The sequence below is a fragment of the Lissotriton vulgaris genome, chromosome 5, assembly GCF_964263255.1.
Source record: "Lissotriton vulgaris chromosome 5, aLisVul1.2, whole genome shotgun sequence".
Classification (NCBI taxonomy): domain Eukaryota; kingdom Metazoa; phylum Chordata; class Amphibia; order Caudata; family Salamandridae; genus Lissotriton; species Lissotriton vulgaris.
Genome location: NC_141693.1, coordinates 109,592,951 through 109,612,514, shown reverse-complemented (window position 1 = coordinate 109,612,514; position 19,564 = coordinate 109,592,951). Strand labels below are relative to the sequence as shown.

The 19,564-nt window shown below is 43.9% G+C and overlaps 1 protein-coding gene across 4 annotated transcripts in view; it reads left to right on the top strand.

Annotated features, from left to right (window-relative positions):
- Positions 1-19,564, top strand: part of NACC2 (NACC family member 2) — a 388,129-nt gene that overhangs the window by 185,453 nt on the left and 183,112 nt on the right. For 2 of the 4 annotated variants that reach the window (XM_086921005.1, XM_086921003.1), the window contains one exon: positions 5,245-5,301. The exons of the other annotated variants lie outside the window; for them this stretch is intronic. The gene's annotated coding sequence lies outside the window, so the exon portion shown is untranslated. The remainder of the gene's footprint in view (positions 1-5,244; positions 5,302-19,564) is intronic. 4 annotated transcript variants of the gene reach the window in all.

Genomic DNA, 19,564 nt, shown 5'->3' with positions numbered 1-19,564 from the left:
CTACACGTAGAGTGCATGCTCAATGATGAAATAAATGTATACTGCAACTCATTAGTTGGTCTTATGCTTAAAAATCAGTAGTTTTTACTTCTTAAATCTAAGCATTTCAACAATAGCACAGGCAAAATTTACGTAAAATTTACCACCAGTGAAGTAAGAGGTTAATCTATGAGTAAAAGGCTACATAGTTCAAAGAAGCTAAGCACTTTAACAAATCTTACCATATTATTTAACATTACAAATGCTTCCAAGATATTTGAAATTTTTCAGGGTCTCTGACTCAATATACTTTTCCATTACCTGTTGGAATATGTCCATGCTACTGCTGCTAGTGAATGTAGCACTTTTAATTTTTTGCCGGTTTACTAAGTGCCTTTATATTAATTTCATTATTCCTTTATTAAAAGTTATTTACTTCCCAGCAAAGGCTATAAAGACCCAACAAATTAAGAAAATGCAGCAAAGTGGAGGCAGGAAGGTGATAGTGTGAGCCTGATTACAGAAGGTATTACGTGAAGGTGGAAAGATGGGTTTTACATTTTTGAGTTGGAAGGTGATGATGTAGCTGAAAAATGGATATCCAGTGGTGTGGTATCCCAGATTGGAGAGGGAAGGATGTGAAAGAAATAGAACAGACAGTACCATAGGTGGAGAAGACTTAGTCGCAGGATCAGTGGATGGAGTGGGAAGAGTTGGAAGGGGCAGGGATTGCGAGGTAGGGACTGGGAGCATAAAGATGGAAAGGAAATGAAAAGAAATGTCAAGAGGATACAGGAGCCAGTGGAGTTGATGGAGAAGTAGAGATTATGAAAGGAAGAAAGATTGTAGATAGTAGGCAGCGGAGATCGAAATAACTGGAAGAGGAGTGATGAAGAAAGCAGGACGTCCAAAAAGATAATCAAAGTGTGAGGTAGTGGAAACATTAGATGTGATGTTTTTAATGCATTCATGGGTTGTGGGAGGCAAATGTGATGATAAGTAAGCGTTCGATGGTCCTAGAAGCAAAAAAGGCAGGAAATGTGAACAAAAAGCAAAGTGAATAATGAATTTGAACACTACAGGTGTGAGCGGATGACAAATGAGAATTGCAAGTGGGGGAAAGAGGTAGAAGTGGGCACGGAAGAAAGAGCAGAAATGAGACCAGATAACATTCTTTATTTTGTAGAGGTTATGAATAAAAGCTAAAAGAATGCCTCAGAGTCTCAAGCCCCTTCGCCGTGGGGCTAATTCCCCTGCGGCGATGAGGGGGGCTGCGCGCGGCGCCGCTGTGCTCGTGACGAGCTCCGTTCGTCCTGCTGCACAGCGGAGCTATGCTCATGACGAGCTCAGCTCGTCATGACTCCACCCACTCAATGGAATGCCCCGCACAGGAGGGAAATTAGCCCCGCATGGGCGTTCCACGGCATTATGACTAGCTCAGCTCGTCATGAGCACAGCTCCACTGTGCCTCGTCATGAGCGTCGAAGAGGTTAGAGCTGTTTAACAAACTTCTAATGAAGGAGAGTGCCGAAGAGCGAAGGTTAAGGAGTGCCAGAGTAGAGGACTTGATTAGAGAAACCCTGTCCTCGTTAAGGCACAAGTTTGAAACTGGGAAATAAATTGGGCATTGTTTTTGAAGTTTCATCACAGGAGGGGGAGGAGGGTGGGGTACGGTGCTAATCAATTTAAATATGACAATACATTTTAAATCAGAGACTGTTTCAGACCGTCGTTAGTGAGTAATGATCATTTGGAAAGGAGCAAATCTGTCAGATCCACATGCTGTGCATTTTTCCGCAATCTAGTGGTTGAATCCAGAAATAATTGTTTTACATACTTTTCCAGCGGTGTGTCGAGAGAATGCTGCCTCCTGATTGGTTACGCCGCTTCCTCCAGATTAGATTTTGCATTTTTTAACAGTATTATTGCTTTGCATATAATTCACTGGCCGTTATTTTGTATTTGAATGTTTTTATGCATTGCGCTTCTGACAATGGCCTTCTCCTGTGGGCCATCTCCTGCATATTTGGAATGTTTAAATGCTGACTTTCCGCAAGGTCACTGCTGCGCCGGCGCTTTCCTCCCACACGTCCGAGATATGCCCGGGAAGGGCTTCCTCTGCAGCTCTGGTTACAGTAAGGCCCACCGTGGGAGCCCTTGCAGGTGTCACGTGCTGGTGGATCTGTCTGGCTGCGCGTGGCGAATGCCACTGTCAGCATCTCGGAGACGGTCACAGCGGAGCCTCTGCCTCGAGTAAACTCCTGCTGTGTGCCTTTAACTTTTTAAACTATATACCGGGTGTATGAAACAGGGGGCTTGTCACATGCACATTATATGTGTTGCAATTGCATTTATATAGTGCTTACTACCCCAACAAGGTGTTAAAGCGCTTTTCTGTGAGTGGCACTCTACTCCGGAACCCAAAAAGAATGAGTGGTGAAATGGTAGAGGGAAATATGAAATTAATTTGAGCGGTGCACATGTGAGTCTGTTAATTCGATTGAATGAAACCACAAGGTGGCTCGTCCACTTAACTCTGAAGTCTTTCTAGGTTAGGTTCCATAGCGTGAAGTAGTTGCTGCTGCAGTGCGCTCATTGGCATGAAGTGTGGACACTGTTTGATGGTGTGTTTTTGCAAAGATCTGTCTCTTTGGGTAACAAGCTGAGCAGCGATGCTGCTGCCAGGGTGATGTTTGGGGCAGCTGATCCTATAAAACCATTACACAGGCTGTTTTAAGGAGTGTCTTGTTAACTAGATGTCTGGTGGAATAAAGTAATACTTATCTGTAAGAAGGGGCCAGGGACCCCAATGCAGGCAAGAAAAATGAGTCCTATCCCCTGGTTAGGTAGTAAAAGCAGCTATCATTGGGTTCCCTCAGATCTCTGGGCCGTGGTGCCACTGCACTTACTGCACTGTTAAAAGCCATGTGCTGTGCAGGTTCGTGCCACTGAGCCCAGTGCGAGCTGCTTTGATCGGACTGTGTGTATGTGGGGTGCCTTTAATTTGCGTGGCGCACAGCCCAGTGGAGGGGCGATCCAAGCTTGGAGTCGCAATCCAAGAGCATACAGTACATAATAAGTCCCATGTGGAAGGATTCCTTCATGCCAGCTGGTGTAGGAAATGGACATTGAGACCAGGGTGTGCTGGTTCTGGAAAGAGAGATATTTAGCAAAGTCTGTGATGGCTTTCATTGGATGAACTCCAGTAATACATCGCTGTTTCAGATATATTACGTATGTTTTCAGGCCTTTCCTCGTATTAAGTGAATTAACAGTAACATAACATAACATGTGTATTTGTAAAGCGCACGTTCACCCTAATAACAGATGTTTATTGTTACCCAACTCCATGGTACTCATTTTATCGACCTCAGATGGATGAAACGCTGATTGGGTGCCGGGATTAGAACCTGTGACCATGAGGTCAAACACAGGCCCCTGTAGAGGACGCACTAGTGCACTGAGCCACCAGACAATGGTTTGCTGCTTTTGCCATCCAGGGGATATTCCTGTGAATGGACCCCTTGTCATGAAGGCGAATTTGAAGTGGGACTGTTTTTTTCAGTCATCCATGTTGAAGTTGTATTTGAAGTACATGATTTTGTTATAAATAAATATTTCCCTAAAAATAGCTTTTCCAAGCTATATAATCTTCATTTTAATGCAGGACAGAATGTAAAATTCCACAGACTGGGCTGTATTTCGCAAGTGAGGCTTTTTTTGACCCCAATACCCTTGGAAAACATTTGAGCTTCACTTGTTTTAAGGCATAATTTTCTGTTAACTTCTGGTTTCATTGGAAAAGTGAACCTTCAAGCCCCAGTATATTTTGGTGCTGTTGGGAGTAAAACCAGAAGTGTTTGCAGGTCACCTTCATGAAATGGGCAGCCATGCGTCGAAGACAAGAGGATTTGAAGAATGATATTGTTTCAGACAGTGGTTAATGCAGTCGTGTGGGTGAGAATAAGTGATAGATCAGTGACCTTTTCACCCATTCAGTAGTCTAATAGGTCTGTGGAAGAGGTCTGTTGTTGGCATGTTGTCGTTTTATTACTGTATGACCATAAAGGAAACGTGAAAGAATAAGATGTTGTTTCTTGTGTGCAAAGTTTTCAAGTCTGTGATGCTGGGATCTCTTATTAGATTATTTAAAATTAAAGTCTAACAGCGGGTCCTCTTCTGTATACAACGCAACATGTTAAGACCTAATCAAAATTCTCACCCTCAATAGGACTTTCAGCCAATGAGAATGCTTCTTTTGTGGTGCATAGTCACTTTTGTATTGCCGCAAAGGAACCATTCTGTGCTGCCGACCTCCTGACCCACTTTGATTGGGTCCCAGTCTTCCTCATCCTACAAGCAAACACTATGGAAAAAGAGGGAGATCAGTCTGCATGGCAAACTCCATGTGTGTACGTTCAAAACATTTTCTTTGGCTGGTTGGGCTTACCTTTCAGCAGAAGCAATGGGAGGAGACCAGACGGTCTTGTCTAAACCAGCTGCTTTAGAGGAAAATAGCTGAGGAAGCCATTTCAGATGACCAGTAGCTCCCGCAGTGTTCCCTATCAGTGGTAGGGAAGCAGCTGCTAACAGTCTGTTAGCAGATACAATGGCAATACGTCTTGTTGCCATTCCATGATGGACAATAATAGCTATTAATTACCCTCTTACCCTGTTAAGCGTGATCACCTGCGTCTCAGGCCCATAACTGCAGGAAGGGTTATTAACAGTTGTTATTGACTGCAGGTCCAGGAATTAATTCATGGGTGAAGGAGTGACCGTCTTCTTTAGTTCACATACGTGTTTCAAGTTACCACCTAAAACTCCGCTGAACTACTATGTACTCTACTGAGAAATGGTTTCCAGTTGCGAGGCATTGTGAGGTTCATGTATTTTCCGTTATTCAGTCGCAATGCTACCTTATTGTGATCTTTGGGCCACTCCTACATCTTCCCTCTTGCAGTGGGTGATGTGTACAACTGTTTTGGATTTGCGGCCAAACAACCCTTTAACTTGGTTTCTGTTGGGCGCTACGAGGGATGTTGACCTGCAGACCCACCAGGTTCTCTCTTCCTTGCATCATAAGGAGAGGACCCATCTTTTGTCTGTGTTTGCGTTGTTAGTAGTGTTATGGGTTCTCTGAGGTTGAACTCTGTTATAAGTAGAAGGGCAAATAGTTAGCTTGGTTGTGCACACTGTGTTAGCAATGGTTATAGATCCATGATTATATTTCTTCAAAACAGTCTGTTTCTCCTTTTTTCACAGATGCGGTTTCCTGTGTATTTTCCTGGCACACGCTACTTGCCTTGCATAGTGACCCTGGTACAGTAAAAAATATTTTTGGGGATCTCATCTTTGTCAAAAATAGATTTTTAATATCTGGTGATCATAGATTACATTGTCTGAGATATGAAAAACTTTGTCTGCACTAAACTGATCTAGATTTTTTTTTTCCATCCTTGGGTCTTGTCCATCTCTCTAACTGCAGCTAGAACTCGTCCTTGAAGCTTTATTGATCAGGTCCGCTGGTTTTGTCATCATCTGTTCTTTTCTGCTCTAAATGAATGTAATGATAAGTCCACACGTTGAGTAGTATTATGTGATGCTTTATTCCAAGTTGTATAAAGAAGACCTTACCAGGAGCATCCACCATGGTGCTCAGCCCAGCCAACTGTAATCTGTCTACATTCTAATAGAGGTAGAGAGGGATAGCATAGAGAATACCAAGATACTACAATGTTGTTATTCAATGTTTTTTAAAAGGATTAAATAGAGTAAGAATGAACCAATGTTTCTTAATACTAGACAAACCACTAGCCTTTACTGTATTAAAACACAGCATGCATTAGCTGTATCCAGATGTACAAAGCATTTTTGCAGCCTCAAATGGCGCGATTCGCAAAAGGCTTTTTCAAATTTGTGATTCGGCATTTGGAAGGGCCTTGTTTTGGGCGTCACTTTCAAATGCCAAATCAGTATGAATTTCTGTTTTGCAACTGAATTCCAGTAGCAAAACAGTAATGCTTTTATCACCAGTTTGAAAGTGATGGTAGCCCATTCACAAAGGGGAAGGGGCACCCCTCGGCAGCACTTCCTCTTTTGAGAATGTTAAATATTTCCCACGGACCACCGTCTGCAATTTCAAGATGAAACTTCAAAGTTTGTTTTTAAATAAAAAAATAAAAATAAAAATATATCACACAGGTTCCGGATCCCACTGATTAGAAGGACACAGAGATGACACCAGGAGATCTTTGCACAAATCCTTTATTGTGCACTCGTAGAACAAGGACGACACGTTTCGGCGTAAGCCTTTTTCAAGTCAAGCCGAAACGCGTCGTCCTTGTTCTAGGAGTGCACAATAAAGGATTTGTGCAAAGATCTCCTGCTGTGTCATCTCTGTGTCCTTCTAATCAGTGGGATCCGGAACCTGTGTGAAATAAAGAGTAGCGGCTGCTACTACCGATGACATCAGCGTTGTTTGTCCGAGGATCGCTCGAGCAGCATTTTTGAAGTATATATATATATATATATATATATATATATATATATATATATATATATATATATATATATATATATATCTCACCATCTCTCTGTTGGCTGCAATTTCTAAAGGGTAACAAATTGTGACCTATCATTAATATTCATGAGGTAGGTTGATTTTCAACCTACTAGGAATCACTTTTCGGGAATAAAAATGCTTCATACATTAGGAATGCCAGTTACCTAATCGTGATTTGGAGCTATTCGAAATTAGTAAATTGGTATTCTTAATGTTTGTACATCTGACCCTCATAGTCACACCTAGTAACAAGCGGAGATGAGTGGGAGTTACCTTTGACTAAAAACTCCTCTTTTACCTGGTATCAAATATGTGTCTAGCCTCTACTACTGTCAGGATAACCGACTACTTCTCTTACGATTTCTTCGCGAGAGAAGGGACGAAGGGGCTCTACTCTGACATTTTTCAAGTCACTCAAAAATTCCCACTCCATGGGTCCCGGAAATGGCAGTCAGGATGACACCTAGACATAAACCCTGGAGCTGAATCTTTCCCTCTACAATATTTCTGCTGATGTCATAACTTACTTTCTGCTTCACCTACAAATCTAAACACGCGTAACTCGCAGACCACAATTGCGACGTTGGACTGAAGAACTCTTTTCAATCTCACAACCAAGTCAAAGGTTCTTAAACATGCTACAGCTCTAAAGGGGCAAGCAGCTTTACTGCTAGGCCAGATGGCCAGGGGCGCTCTGCTGCAATCACTTCGCCTAGGCTGATTCTGATGTGTGCCCACTCCTCCAATCAGGGTGCCTCTGTAGTTGCAACCCTCAACTTTTAGGATTCAGATGTGTGCACACTCCAATCTAGGTGCATCTTAGCGGGATTTATGTCCCATAATTCTACAGTAGAAGGCTTTTAATTACTATCCACTACTTGCTACCGAAGCCGTAGACTCTTAGTTGCAATATTGCACATTTACTGCATTCCCCTTCCTTAAAAGGATACTACTACGATTTCGCAGGTTCCCTCGCTGTGTATTGAGTTTCTGAAATAGATTACATTTTAGAACTGATCTCGGTTCTTAGCATGACTCTCCAGCACTCGGACCCTTTCTCCATAGCCTGCAAAGACCTGGCCACTCCTGTCGCACGTGTCTGTGAAACGTCCCCTCATTCTCACGTTTTCTCTACCTCGCTCTTCCTCTACCTCGCTCTTCCTCTCTCTCACGCATTAGGGCACTCTCTCTAGTCTGCTCCTCAAGTTTCTCATGTTTTTATGGACTCTGTGTGGTTGTAGAGTGGCCTGATGTAGTGGCATTACATGTTCTGTGACTAGGGTCAGGCAGCGACCCATTAAAGCCTTTTGGCTAGGTTTGCACTGTCAAAATACCATATACATACACACATACATCAGAGGAGACATCTTCAAGGGTATCAAAGACCAACCAGATCTCTGCTCGGCAAGTAAGCCAGCTTCAGCATTTAATTAAGAACTCAAGTGTCCATCTATGGCCCTAAAATAAATTAAAACATTGAAATTGGGAGCTCGGCTGAAGACAGCGAGGTGGCTCCGGGTCAGTAGTGGCTGGTACAGACCACCTCCGTCAAGATGCAAAGGCTTGTCTGTTTCTCCCTATTTAAGTTAGAATTTCTACCCTAAGAGAATGGACTGCTCTGACCGCATTATAGCTCTTCCTGGTGAGGTAATACCGGTTGTTAAAGGACTTAAACCTGGTAGGCCGTGTCTGCGGCTTCAGCCTAGAACTCTGGTTTGGGGCTTCTAACAACCATTATTGCACTGTATAGCAGGGTATGATGTTTAATTATTAGGCATCCCCATAGAAAGAAGAGCCCATCCTTCTAATACGAAAAGTCTAAATCGAAATACACCAATGGAGACTGGGTTCAAATATTTAGGTGCACACCATGCCACTGAATTATAGCAAATCATTGTTTTCCAGATCTTTAAAGAACATTTCCTTTAGGGGGTGGGTCTCATCCACCATCGTAGGGCATTTTTTAGTCGGCATAAATATCAAGAAACACAACTCTTGGTAGCTTGTAAGGTCTGAAAAACACAATTTGAGACAGGAGTTTAGTGATCCTCTTTGATGTGGTTTGTCTCCTAGGCAGGAGTTCCACTTTCCTTTATATTGAGGATGTAGTAGGCGGGAGGTAGGCAGGTAGATACCACAATACAGGAAAGTGAAGCACCCCTCTGGGTCTTTGTGCAGGATGCAGGGCCTCAAGTGGGTAGGGTGTAGGCATTGGTTCACTTTAAAGATTGTGCAATGGCAAAATCTACGGCAAATCTGTTTTTTTCTTTTAAAGGTCTCCCACTTAAAAAAAAATAATCTCACAGATCTATTCTCCACAAGTGCTTGCGATTAATCCCTGAACTTCTCGGTTGCGGTTGAGCGTCTGAAAGCGCCTTATTTCTATTTTTGGTGTCACTATAGATCACAAACTATTACATTTTTGTTATTTATTTTTTTGTTGGATGCTGACAGTGGTCCTTTAATTATAAGTTTGTAATATATTATGACTTTCATTGAATGCCATGTGTCCGGGTTATGGAATACACAATGCAGCCACCTAAGGTGCTTTAATTCAGTATGTGTCAGTGCAGTCATTCAGGATTCACAGGTTACCAGGAAACACAGCTAGTTTGGAACAGAAATTCCAACGCTTTGAGTACTCTGAACACAAGCTGTTGGCATGAAGACAGCCACATCGGCAGAGAGCATACTCTAGCGCAAGTTTATGCCAAGTTCTTGTGCAATCGAAACAAATCGAGCTTTATCAAGGCATCTTGCAAACAGTGATAGCGTATTTACTGTAGCCCAGCTATGCAAACGCTGCTGCCTTGGCGGCATTGTCCCAAAGTGTTGACATTTCTGTGTTGATAATAGACTGATACCGTTGCTCTTGAAAAAAGTAAAGTAACCCAACAAGTTTGTTCGGCCTGCTTTCTCCTCTAGAATGTTAATCCCATGTGTAGCATCTGAATGTAGTGAATATCAATCGTTCACCACCGGTACCCTCTAGTCGGAGGGTGGCACCAGACCCTAAATGCTGAAGTATTTCTAAATTCTTCATTAGCCACGGAAGACCATTAGTTTCAGTTGTAGCTCTTCTGATTGTATTGATTTTAGAAATGGTTCACACTTAGAATATTCTGCTTTTTTGAGCAAGGTGATTTTCATGCAATGAATGAATCGAGGAACGCTATGCCAGAGGCCTTGGTGTTTTACAAATACACGTCATTAATACACCCCCAGTCTAGCACAAATCAGTGAAAATATTCCATACAACACACGCACATCTTGACCTGGCGCCAAAATAAACCGCATCAATTAAACCCTTATCCGTTGAACATTTCCTGACTTCACTTTGGACCTTTAAACTTTTTGTTTAGATTTTGCATTGATATTAAATGAGTCATTTAACTTTTCTGTTAATTTATTGACCTTTCCTCATTAGTCTTCTCCAAACCTTAAGAATTTTCTAGAAGAAATATTTTGTCTTGATAGAAATAATCTAATAATACTAGGTGACTTTAACTCTTTCGTAAAAGCTTCAAAAAGATGACCGCTTTTCAACTTCTGCCACCCATTTGTCTGGTTGCTTACCTAACCCTATTTTATCTAATTGGGACTCACTTGAAGTCCAAAAACCTCTGCCTCCAAGTTAAGCTGCTCATTTTACAAACCCATTCTGTTTTCCAGAGAGACCCTTAGTTATTAAAATGTGTAGTGATAGCTCGATTTAGGGTGCAAATGGAAAGCCTTCTGCCTGCCTTCCATTGGAAAAAATACCTTTGGGAAACTCTATCTATTTGATTGTAAATTTTGTAATCTTAGTTTGACACTCAGTTGGTTTAATAGTTCCATTATTCAGTCTCTTGATGAATTATGATCCCTAAATCCATAAAAAAAATCCGGACATAAGAAAATAAATCAATCGTTTTTCGATGATCTTTATAAAAGTGAGTAAGACATTGGCGTCATTCCTGTTATCCTCTAGTGAAAGTACGTCAGAAAAATCATCAGCTATGGCAATGAAACCGCTATGTATAACCTCACAGTGGCTTAGTCCGAAGGCTCCTACCTTTTTCAATTGGAGAGCTAGGATGTTAGCCTGTCATAATTTGGAGTCTTCTGTCTATTTGTTAAGGGGAAGAAGGAGGCATCAGTTGTCCTCTAAGATTTGGGCCCCCTTTGAGTTTTTGGGTATTGATTTAATTTCCTGTATATTCTCCACTGTCCTTAATCTTTCTTTTTTTATTTTCAAGACAAATGTTATTGTTGCTTGATTTAGATTTATGTGTTTATGAATATTGTTTCCACGACTTGGTACATCTATGGGTCATGCATTTTTTTGAAAAATAAAGTTAAAAAAAAATCAGTGCATAAAAACTTTACCAGTCCCTAACGACAGCCTCAAATTAAACTAAAGAATGATTCCAAATTGCAAATGAGTAACAAGACCTCCTGGCAACTAAAACTGATACTATCCCACCTTTTGAACTTTTGGAGCATTTGTCAAGGGAAAATGTAAATGAAGACATTAACCACCGAGTTGGATAGATAAACTAGCACAAAACACATAATTGCCTTGAGGAAAGAAAATGATACAAGAAGTGAACTTCACTTCATTAATTATATAAAGTTGCTCTTCAGGTTCGTCATCCGATCCCTGCCCTGCCCAATATTTGCAACAACTTCTGCCTAATGTGGCTACAGTACTTGCCTAGTTCCCTCAGGCTAGAAGGAAGCAATAGTTTGTCCACTCTTGAAACTAAATCTTCAGTAGACCATTTGGAACATGGAAACTATAATCCGATTTCATTTCTGCCTTTCCTATCTAACCTGCTTGAGAAAACTTGTGTGTTCAAATACAAGGGCATGTGGAGTTAAATCTACTTCACAACCATGAAGCCGACTTTCTCCCAGGGCCCAGGTATGATACTGGTGTTCGTCTCTGTATTACACAACCTCAGAAAAAAAGATGGATGCACGAGGTCCCGGGTTTCTAATTGTTTAGCCTTTTTTATTGGAGGTGAACCCTCCGTGCCCTTCAAGATGATCAGACTAGTCTGTCGCCCCTGGAAAATACAGATATATTCCACTGGCACTTCAGAATTGCAAATAATGTGTTTTTTTCAACAGTTTAAATAAACACAGTGCAGTAACATTGTTCCCAAGTTAGCCCCATCTTCTCATGGCTAGTTCGAGTGATGCTTCTACAATACTCGTGAAGGTTTATCTCTTGCAGAAAGTATTTGATTTTGTTTTAGATTGTTTTGCAAATGGGGATTTAAAACTGCCTATGAAAAATTTATTTGAAAATTGTGTAAAATGCTGAATTCTGCACCATTTCAAAATGTGCCTGCGGGAAGAGCCCTCAATTGGCTCCATTTAGGTTGCAGTCTTTGCCTGCATGCTCTGTATTCTCATCACTGTCTACCTCGCTTCTTCAACCCTGATCTCCTCTGTTGTCTGTGTCCCACTCCCCTTCTGTTCTAACACCCGCCTTTGTGATGTGCTTCAAAGACTGTGTACTTCATTCCTGTCCATGCATACATCTTTCCATCCAGTATCTACAACTCGTTCATGTGAAACAGAGTGAGTGGGTAATGGCCTGCCCTGTGAAATAAAGGGCAGACTGACAGGTTGGGGTTTAACAGAAAAAAGGCATGGTCAGAAATGTACTTGCTGTAGCTTGACAGTGAATAGGTAATGGATTTTAGAAGAATTTAAATGAAATGGATTTCCATTTGAAATTTGCCCATATCTCTACCCCTATTTAAAATGGATTCATTCGAACCATGCACAACTCACAAAATGTGCTTTTTTAGGTCTTGCAGAGCTAGCGCTGGAGTGCGCATGCGCTCCTCGATCTGCAAGGCATATTATGATCGAAAGATTTCATTAGGGGACTTGAAGTCCCGCCCAGCGTTCCTATTGGCTGGTGTCATCATTTATGCTAAACGCTGGCCTCCGATTGAAAACAAGGCTTTTTTGTTACCGCCCTGTCTCCTTCTCGGTCGCCCATCCGGACTGGATTGTTTGCTTGTGGCGTGATACGGTCTCCTTTAATTACAGTCGGTAGCACTATTTGTTTCATTTGCGTAATGGTTGTTTTAAACCGTCATTTGTGTTATATTTGACTTCGCTTGGACCGCATTGGGTCTCTTGGAGGGTGAAAGATGATGGTGCATACCGGAAAGTTTGTTCTTGCGTGCACACTACAGCACTTAGAGTATTTTAAAGCGAGTCGCCTTGATTGTTCCTGCATGGATCACGTTTCTGTGACTTTTTTGGTTTATGCTGTTGCTCGTGTCCTGTGACCCTGCTTTTGATTAGTACTGCTCGCTGTCCTTCAGAGCACTGGAACAGGCACCTTTTTCTATCTGCTTGTCAAGGTTGGGGTCCCCCCTCAGCCGAGTATATAATTGGGGTCCTCACACAGCCAAAATACTTTCTGCGCTCCTCTGAGCCTGCATTTTAGGGGTTCTCGCCATTGCTTGGGGGGTGGGATGTAATATCCCATAGATCAGTGACCAGTATTACATTTGAGTCCCAACTTCCAAGGAGGTACGTTGGGTCCTGGGGGTCGAAATAAAAACACCCTCGGTGCTCTCCTGCGGACGTGCTAGAGGTGGGAGCTACCGATCGGCGAGGTAGGCTGTGTCGTGTTGAAGATAGCGCAGAGTGGGTGCAGGAGCACAGCGTAGCTCCTTGAAGCAGCGAGGTGAACTAAGTAGAACATTATAAAGGCACTACTATAGATCTCTGGGTCCCTACTTAATTTTAACCGGGTGAACCCCCCTAAACGAAGAATAAACATTTGTGGAGTTTTAATGTTGTGGTCAAGATACGCTGATGTTTAGCGCTACGAGGCCATAACTGGGGTGAGCTATAAATAGAAAACAGTATCTAACTGGTTGTGCAGTGCTGGGGTTGGGCAGCAGACTGCGGGATTTGAGGGAGAGAGGGGGATTGGAGTTCTAACTTAGTTTTTTCACTCTTTGGGGCGCACACACACTAGAATCGTCTCTGTTCTAGGTGTGACATGGAGATGCACTTTTCTGAGGGTGGAGACAGAGTGACTTTATACTAAACCCACGCACTGGTTCTGTGTACGGCGTGGTAGCAAGGCTGAGATTGATGCTGTCCCTGGTCTCCCTTTTGTTGTTTAGGAGCCCGGAGAACATAAGTAGAGGTCAAGTATTAATTCCCGGGTTTGTATGCTGAGGGTGCGCCCCCATCCAGCACTAGGTTCTAATTTTTTGGGGTATCCGAGCAGGGCTCCCTCTGAACGCTGTTTTGCTGCCGCAAAGGTGATTTATGACGCCTAGTGGTTCTACGTGACTGGCCCATCGCAGGTATCTGGTCGCACTGGTACTGCAGGTCTGGGGGAGCAGCATTACTGCCCTGTGCTACAGTGGGGACTTATCATGGGACCAGCTGCGGATCTCCATGATGTGGGGGTCACATAAGAAGTGAGGGGCGCAGGCCAACTGGGAGCCCAAAGCAGCTGTGGCCCGTGGTGCATTGTCGGGCCAGGCCCATACGGTGCACAGCGAGTGCAGCGTGCAAGTCTGACCACTAAAGATGGTGTTCGAGGTGCTGTGCCGCCCCCTCACCCCCCTCAAAATGGGGAGAAGGGGGTGGACACACAAAATTGTGCATTCGACAACACATACATTTAGTTTATTATACTGACTTTTACAGCATAGTAAATGATAACTTTACAGTGCATCAGGATGCTGCATTCTTTATTAGGGCCATGAAATGGTTCCTCGCAAACCAGTGGAGGGTGTTGGAGCATTTTACATCAAAACACTATAAAATGTATGTGAAATGGTGTATATGTTGCAAAAAGACACGGGACACTACAAGGTGTAGAATTCACATGTCATCCACTCACACGTTAGGGTTGAGTTGAATAATAACAAGCATTTGAATGCAATAGGTCTCGCATTTACTCAAGTTTAAGCTATTGACATTGTAAATACAATGCCTTTTATTTAAGTTTGAAAAACTAAAACATAAATAAGACATTGTCATTTACAATGCCAATAGGTCGAACTCTCATAAATGCGAGACCTATTGTATTGCAAATGCTTGTATAATATTACTGTCACGTTTGTTTCCGAAACATTGTTGCAGTGCATTATATGTTACCAATATTGACCAAGTCTAGCCTTCTTCAATAGAATATTATAATTGGTTAGTACTCCCCAAGTGTTTCATCTATTGGCTGTTTGGAGCAGACCTGTTTTCTTTAATTAGAGGTTTGGTTTTACTTTTAGATATATTTACTTTTAAAAATATGGTTTGTAGTTTATATAAACCATATAAACTTTCATATATTCAGTAGATTCTGGTTATATCCTTTTTTCAAATTCATATGAAAACACATTTAAAGATTTAATACCTAGTTTCACAGCAAACATATTCTTATAATCATTAAGCTGCAATTTCTGTCCAATGCAGTAATCTCGTCTGTTCGTATCCAGAATGGGATTATCAATCTCGTCAATGTCTCGAACGTTCACCTTAATGAAAAAGGACCAACATCTCACAGGGCTTGATAGACAGCCATGCCCAAAAGAGTGGTCATCTTAAAATAAATCACACGAATGTGTATAATCAAACCAATTGTCACATTTCCAAATGTGTTTTATGGGAATGTTAAAAAGGACGCATACTACCTTTTATTACTCATGTTACAAGTTTATTTGGCTGGTGTATGTTTGAATAAAGTAATTGAAAATGTAGTCTGTTTGCGATTACCCTTGTATGTTTAACCTTCTGCAAAATCTTTGGGATACAGGGGAACAGAAGTGTTGGAAAGTGATTTGTAATGCTGGAGACTTTGTGGTCCAAGAAAACAAAAAAAGGGTGAAGACTGGGAGGGCCTGGTGGCCCCTTCCAGATATCAACTTCACTATTTTATATTCCCTTTGAATTTCTCAGGCGTCAGACTGGATCTGGAAGATTTTTCTTCGAGCAGTACCCCTGCACCCTGGTAGGTGCGGTCGGTCAGCACCATGTGACGCAGGCACCATCCTCTCTGCTGTTGTGACGTCCGTGTTGCCTATATAATAGGCATCACCTCAGCATGCTGATGTCCATTCTCTTCTTTCCGCAGTAGACTACAGTGGATCTCCTCCGTTCGCAGGGGTTCACGATCAACATGCCGAAGTCACACCTGACTCCCTCTCAGATGCTCCCTTTCATCTGAGCTGTTCTGGGCACAGTGCAGTGTCAGGCCTATCCTCCCGAACAGCGAGTCCAGGATATTCAGGCTCTGATACTGATGTTTTAGCCTCTATCCTGGATTTCAATATAAATGACTCTGAGGCTGCTGGGCCACAAGGCCACCTGCATCCTGCTTGGGACACATGCTAGATGGCATATGTGGGCTCTGCAGTGAGACCTGAAGTTCCAGTGGGCACAGCATCAGGGGAATCTCTCCGACATGGCCCCGATCTCAGAGGCAACTGCGCAGGACCTGAAGTGGTGGCTGACCAACCCCGATTGGGTCACAGGCAGACCCCTCTCTCTTCCCCAGCCAGAACACACAGTGACAGATGTCACTTCTGGGATGGGGCGGCCATCTGGAAGAGGTGGCGATCAGAAGACTCTGGTCTTTGGCGGCATACGGACTCCACATCAGCGTGCTGGAACTCTGAGTGATTCGCTTGCCATTAAAAGCCTTTCTTCCTTCAATCTAGAGAACGCTGGTTAAAGTTTTCACAGACAACACCACTGCAATGTGGTACTGCAACAAGCAGGGCGGGGTGGGGTCGGGGACCCTTTGTCATGTCTTAGGACATGGCTGGACCAGCAGGGCATATCCCTGCTGGTTCAACACCTGGCGGGTTGTCTGAACACCAGGGTGGACCGGCTCAGCAGTCAATGCCTAAGGGATCACAAATGTCATTCCATTCGGAGGTACTGCAAGGTCTTTCTCAACAGTGGAGATAGCCTTGGTTAGCCTCTGTCGAGAGCGCGTAATGTTAGCAGTTTTGCACGTGGGAGTTTCCAAAGCAGCTCTCGCTCGAAGACTCTTTTAGTCTTGAGTGGCGCTCGGGCCATTGTATGCCTTTCCGCCTATACTACCTCTGCCCAGAGTGTTTAAGAAAATCACGAGTGACTGTGCCCAAGTAATTCTTGTAGCTCCGGACTGAGCATGGAGAGTCTGGTATCGCAAGCTTCTCCAGTTGAGCATCGATCCTCTGATCAGGCTGCCCCTTGAGGAGGATCTTCTGTCGCAGGAGCAGGGGAGGGTTCACCACCCAAACCTGTCAACTCTACGCCTTCTTGCATGGAGATTGAGAGTCGTCAGTTAATAGCATTCAATCTTCCTCCCCAAGTTTGCAATGTTATTTTGGCGGCCAGGCAGTCCTCCACTAAGACCGTGTACGCTTGCAGGTGTAAGCAATTTGTAAAATATTTTAAAGAAAGCTCTATTGATCTTCTTCTTTCTGCTTCCCTCCCTATAGTGTTACTTTTTTTTTACTTTGCCCAGCAGGGCTCTGCTTTGGGTGCTCTCAAAGAGCACTTGTCAGCCTGGTCTGTCTTTTTTGATGCTGCCAAACCAACCCTCATTATTTAAATACCCTACTATAAATATATTTCTTAAGGGTGTTGTACATAGGTTTCCTTCTGCCCTTTTCATCATGCCTTAGTCAGACCTTAATTTGGTTCTCATCTTCCTCATGTGTGCTGCATTCAAACCTCTACACAACTCCCCCCTCCAGCTGCTTACAATCAAAACAGCCTTTTTAGTGCAAATAACTTTTGCCAAGAGGGTGAGCGAATTGCAGACTCCCATCATCCAAGCCTCCCTACCTGACCATCCTCCTTGATACATTGGTGCTTTGCACTAGGGCCTCTTTCTTACCGACAGTGGTAACACATTCCACATGGGCCAATCTGTCCTCTTGCCCACTTTCTACGCTCCTCCACACCCCTCTGAGGAAGCGGAGCAACTCCACTGTCTGGACCCAAAAAAAGTGTTGTTCTGCCTTGACCAAACTAAAGAGTTACAGGTGGATGACCAACTGTTCGTGGGGTACTTTGGATCAAAGAAAAGTTGTGCACTGCAGAAGGACTAAATCTCAATGGGACATCCTCTGCATCAAAATTTACTACGCTCTGCTTCAGGGCTCATTCCACCAGAGCTAAGGTTGCTACCATGGCATTGCAATGTGGAGTTCCAGCACTCGACATTTGTCAGTAAATGTGTGCAGGGATGCCCACGTTGCTGCCTGAGCACTACTACCTGGAAAGTCAATTCCGCAGGGACGGCCTTTTTCATTGCTCTTTCCTTAAGGACTTCCTTGTCTAATGTTTCTTCAGTCCCTCCGCTGGGGACGGTATTACTTGGGTATCTATTCAAAGGTAACACATCTGTGGCTAGATATCTATCAGATGGACAAGTTATTTACCTTTGGTAGCACCTTTTTCTTGTAGAGAGAAGATCTAGCCAGAGATTACCTATGGCCCACCCATCCTCCCCACACTATGGATAGGTTTGTAGAGTTGGGCTGTTCTCTTTCAGGGCCCTGGTTGTTCAAAACACACCAATAGGTGAAGCCTGTAGAGTGACACAGGCGTCATAACTGCTGAGATGATGCAGACGACGTCAAGCAAAGCTGATCAACGCCACCTACCGACACACAGGGGTATTGCTCGAAGAAAAATCATCTGAATCCAGTCTGACGCCTCAGAAATTCAAAGGTAAGGAATCTGTGGCTAGACCCTGTTTCTATCAGATAAGGCATTACAGAAGGTAAGTAACTTGTCCTTTAACCTTCATATGAGTCCCTTGTACATGGTGTGAGAAGTTGGCCCGATATGCAACGTTCGCTATTCTAGCGACCGCTATGTATCGTTCCAACGACCCTTATGGTGTTTGGTTGTAAGTCAACCTATAGACCAGCTATCCTAGTAGCGTGGATACGAGCAGTCTAAGGCTAAAGACTCGAGAGGGCGCGTTAAGCCAGCTGTTTACCACACATGTACCCCTTGAACACCCAGTGAAAGGACACCACACAAGTGTTATGAAAATAAACAGGATATTTATTAAGATTCACAACAGCCCTGGACTCTTTATGAGGACAGGGTACTAAGCACAAACCAAATCTCTTAGGAAAATACTTCAAGTGCACAATTAAAACAAGTGTCCGAGGACACGGGAAGTTTAAGGTCTCGGGCGGACCCGATAAGGCAAGTCGGAAGCGAGGGACTCGGGACCCTAGAGTAAAGAGGCTATGCAGGCACCGAAATGCCGAGTTACCTAGCCACGAGGGCTGCGGCTGCACAAGTCTTACAGGCGTCGGGGTCTTCGCTGACGAGCCAGGAGCCGGAAGAAAGGAGTTGCTGGCCGGCGACCAGTGCTGAATAGTTCGTAGAGATCCAAGCCTGGATCAGAGTTTGATGATACCTGAAAGCAGAGGGGACCAAGTTCGTACTACTAGCCAGTAGTCAGAGGGTACCAGGAAGGCACCGGTTGGCCGTCACCTCGACCAGGTGAGTGGGCGACGCTAGGCTCTGCAGTCTCACGGACCAGGAGGCGTTGTCGGCGACCACGGTGGAGGTGCGAGCTGTACCACGAAGGATGATGCTGTCGGCGTCGCTGGGCCCAGGATGGGGCAGCAAGCCTTGGCAGATCTCAGGGCCACGTGGTGGGCCTAAGATGGCGTCTTGAGTGGACCAGGAGGGCCCGGGGTGCTTCTCGCAAAGATGGAAGCAAGGGCCAGTCTGGAGCAACCAGACCAGCAGAGTTGATTGTCGGATGTCGTCACAGAAGGGCACAAGCCAGCGGCTAGTGACCAGACAACGTGCTGAGCAGCGAGCAGAAGGGCCCCACGCAGATCGTGGAGATGCTGGGAGATTGCACTTCGGTGCTGGAGCGGCTCAGGGTCGGGGCTTCTCGGACCCCAGAGCACTCACCAGAGAATTACTTCGATGGTCGTGCTGGTTAAGAAAGCGTGCAGGTTTTGATGATGGCCGGTCCCTCGAGGTCTCGTCGCACCCACAGATCACAGCTGAGCT